The 3,863-nt window shown below is 36.6% G+C and overlaps 1 pseudogene; it reads left to right on the top strand.

Moving 5' to 3' along the window:
- Positions 1-355: 355 nt before the first annotated feature.
- LOC122679100 lies at positions 356-1,287 on the top strand (annotated as a pseudogene).
- Positions 1,288-3,863: the final 2,576 nt, after the last annotated feature.

The following is a 3,863-nucleotide window of genomic DNA, read 5'->3' as shown; positions in this document are numbered from 1 at the left end:
TCTTTTCATTTTTTGGAATCCTGTTCGACTAACCTGTTAAAATCACTTAGCGTCAGCTCCCTGGTTCCCTTTTCCCTGGAGGATGGAATGATCAGGGTCGTCAAAGTAATGTACAAAGTAATGTAGGGTCAAAACACACTTTCCCCTAAGATTTAAATACAGCACCACTAATCAAGCAGTAGGCAATCCCCACAGTCTGACCTCATTATGCCAAAGAAGTGAATTGAAAAGGAGGAGCGACTGTCGCGCTTGGAGCCCCTCAGCGCAGGCAGCGGAGGTGTAGGCTGTGGTGGAGGGATAGCGGAGGTGCAGGCTGTGGTGGAGGGATAGCGGAGGTGCAGGCTGTGGTGGAGGGATGGTTGACGCCGACAAGCCCGAGGTGATTATGGGCTCTGGCTATGACAGCATGCATCCACACCTTGGAGCTGCTGGGTGAGCCTCGGGCAAAAACCTCACCCGCCCTGGCAGGAGAAACAGCCTCCGTAGCGTAGCAGCAGCTCCAGTGGCATTAAATGAAGAATGATGAATCAATCAAAGAGAAATCTGAATTAAGAGAAAAATCTACAGGAAATAAGAAGGCCAATAGTTTTCATTCTTACTCAAAAGATAAGAATTCAGGCAGTGAAGAAAGACGGGTCGAAATCCAAACAGAGTTTTTATTAGCAACATCCCATATGACATGAAATGGCAAGCTATTAAAGCTCTAAAGAGAGAAAAAGTTGGTGAGGTTACATACATGGAGTTCTTTAAGGATGCGGAAGGAAAATCAAGGGGTTGTGGTGTGGTTGAATTTAAAGACGAAGAATTTATGAAGAAAGCACTAGAAACAGTGAACAAATATATATTAGTGGAAGACCTTTGAATATTAAAGAGGAACATACTGGAGAAAATGCTCCTAGGGCATTGCAATGAACACGAAGATCATTTCCAGGAGGACATGTACCCAACATGGGATCAGGATTGATGAATTTACCACCTTCCAATCTCAATAATCCAAACATTCCTCCTAAGGTTATCAGGAAGTTGCAGGCTGGTAGACTTGATTCCACAATTTTTGTTGCTAATCTTGACTTCAAAGTTGGTTGGAAGAAGCTAAAGGAAGTGTTCAGCATAGCTGGAACTGTAAAGCAGGCAGATATTAAAGAAAAAGATGGCACGAGCAGAGGAATGGGCACAGTCAATTTTGAATAAGCAATTGAAGCAGTTCAAGCAATTTCTGTGTTCAATGGGTAGTTTTTGTTTGATAGACCTATGCATGTGAAAATGAATGACGTCTGTCTCTCATGAAAAGGGACTTATATAGTCCAGAAATACAAGAGAAGAAAAAAGATCTACAAAATCAACTCCAAACAATTAAGAAAATAGCAATAGGAACGTATATATCAATACTTACTTTAAATGTAAATGGACTAAATGCTCTAACCAAAAGACACAGACTGGCTAAATGGATACAAAAGCAAGACCCCATGTATATCCTGTCTACAACAAACCCACTTCAGACCAATGACACATACACACTGAAAGTGAAAGGATGGAAAAATATATTCCATGCAAATGGGAAGAAAAAGAAAGCTGGAGTAGCAATCCTCATATCAGACAAAAGAGGCCTTAAATAAAGAAGGTTGCAAGAGATAAGGAAGGACAGTACATAATGATCAAGGGCTCAATCCAAGAGGAAGACATAGCAATAGTAAATATCTATGCACCCGACATAGGAGCACCTCAATACATAAGACAGACACTAACAGACATAAAAGGAGAAATTGACAGTAACACAATCATAGTAGGAGACTTTAAAACCCCACTCACACCAATGGACAGATCATCAAAACAGAAAATTAATAAGGAAACACAAGTCTTTAATGATGCATTAGATGAGATGAATCTCATTGATATCTTCAGGACATTCCATCCAAATGCAGAAGAATATACCTTCTTCTCAAGAGCACATGGAACATTCTCCGGGATAGACCACATCTTGGGTCACAAATTAAACCTCAGTAAATTTAAGAAAATTGTATCAAGCATCTTCTCTGATCACACTACAAGACTATATATCAATTACAAGGAAAAAACTGTGAGAAACTCAAATACATGGAGATTAAACAACACATTTCTAAATAACCAACAGGTTACTGAAGAAATCAAAATGGAAATCAAAACATTTCTAGAAACAAATGACAATGGTAACACAACAACTCAAAACCTATGGGATGCAGCAAAAGCAGTTCTAAGAGGGAAGTTTACAGCAATACAATCCTACCTCAAGAAACAAGAAAAACATCGAATAGACAACCTAACTTTATACCAAAAACAACTGGAAAAAGAACAAAAGAGAAAAACAAAATTAGTAGAAGGAAAGAAATCATAAAGATCAAAGCAGAAATAAATGAAAAAGAAATGATAGAAACAACAGTAAAGATAAATAAAATTAAAAGCTGGTTCCTTGAGAAGATGAACAAAATTGACAAACCTTTAGCCAAACTCAAGAAAAAAACACAGAAGAATCAAATCAACAAAATTAGAAATTAAAAAGGAGAGGTTACAACAGACCATGCAGAAATACAAAGGATTATAAGAGACTATTATGAACACTATATGACAATAAAATGGATAACCTGGAAGAAATGGACAGATTCCTAGAAAAACTTCAATTTTCCAAGACTGAACCAGGAAAAAATACAAATTATGAACAATCCAATTACAAGCACTGAAATTGAAGCTGTGATCAAAAATGTCCCCAAAAAACAAAAACCCCAGGACCAGATGGCTTCACAGGAGAATTCTGTCAAACCTTTAGAGAAGAGCTAATGTCTATCCTTCTAAAAGTATTTCAAAAAATTGCAGAGGAAGGAAAATTTCCAAACTCATTCTACAAGGCCACCATCATTCTGATACCAAAGCCAAAGATAACACACAAAAAAGAAAACTATAGGCCAATATCACTGAGGAACATAGGTGCAAAAATCGTCAACAAAATTTTAGCAAACAAAATTCAGCAACACATCAAAAAACTCATACACCATGATCACATTGGGTCTATTCAAGGGATGCAAGGATTCTTCAATATACACAAATAAATGTGATATACCATATTAACAAATTGAAAGATTTAAAAAATATGATAATCTCAATAGATGCAGAAAAAGCCTTTGACAAAATTAAGCACTCATTTATGATTAAAACTCTTCAAAAAATGGGCATAGAAGGAACCTACCTCAACATAGTAAAGGCCATGTATGATAAGCCTACAGCAAACATTATTCTCAAAGGTGAAAAACTGAAAGCATTCCCCCTAAGATCAGGAACAAGACAAGGGTGTCCACTTTCACCACTATTATTCAACATAGTTCTGGAAGTCCTAGCTATAACAATCAGAGAAGAAAAAGAAATAAAAGGAATCCAGATTGGAAAAGAAGAAGTAAAGATCTCACTGTTTATAGATGACGTGATACTGTATGTAGAAAACCCTAAAGATAGTATCAGAAAATTACTAGAGCTAATCAGTGAATTTAGCAAAGTTTCAGGATACAAAATCAGTACACAGAAATCACTTGCATTTCTATATACTAACAAGGAAAAATCAGAAAGAGAAATAAAGGAATCAATCCCATTTACCATTGCAAGAAAAAGAATTAAATATCTAGGAATAAACTTACCTAAGGAGACAAAAGTACTGTACACAGAAAATTATAAGACACTAATGACGTAACTCAAAGATGGCAAAACAGATGGAGAGATAGTCCATGTTCTACTACCAAATGCAATCTACAGATTCAATGCGATCCCTATCAAATTACCAATGGCATTTTTCACAGAACTAGAATAAAAAATTTCACAATTCATATGGAAATGCAAAAGAT

Source organism: Cervus elaphus, chromosome 21 (genome assembly GCF_910594005.1).
Source record: "Cervus elaphus chromosome 21, mCerEla1.1, whole genome shotgun sequence".
NCBI lineage: Eukaryota > Metazoa > Chordata > Mammalia > Artiodactyla > Cervidae > Cervus > Cervus elaphus.
The sequence above is the reverse complement of the archived record's forward strand: the minus strand, read 5'-3'. Positions and strand labels throughout refer to the sequence as shown.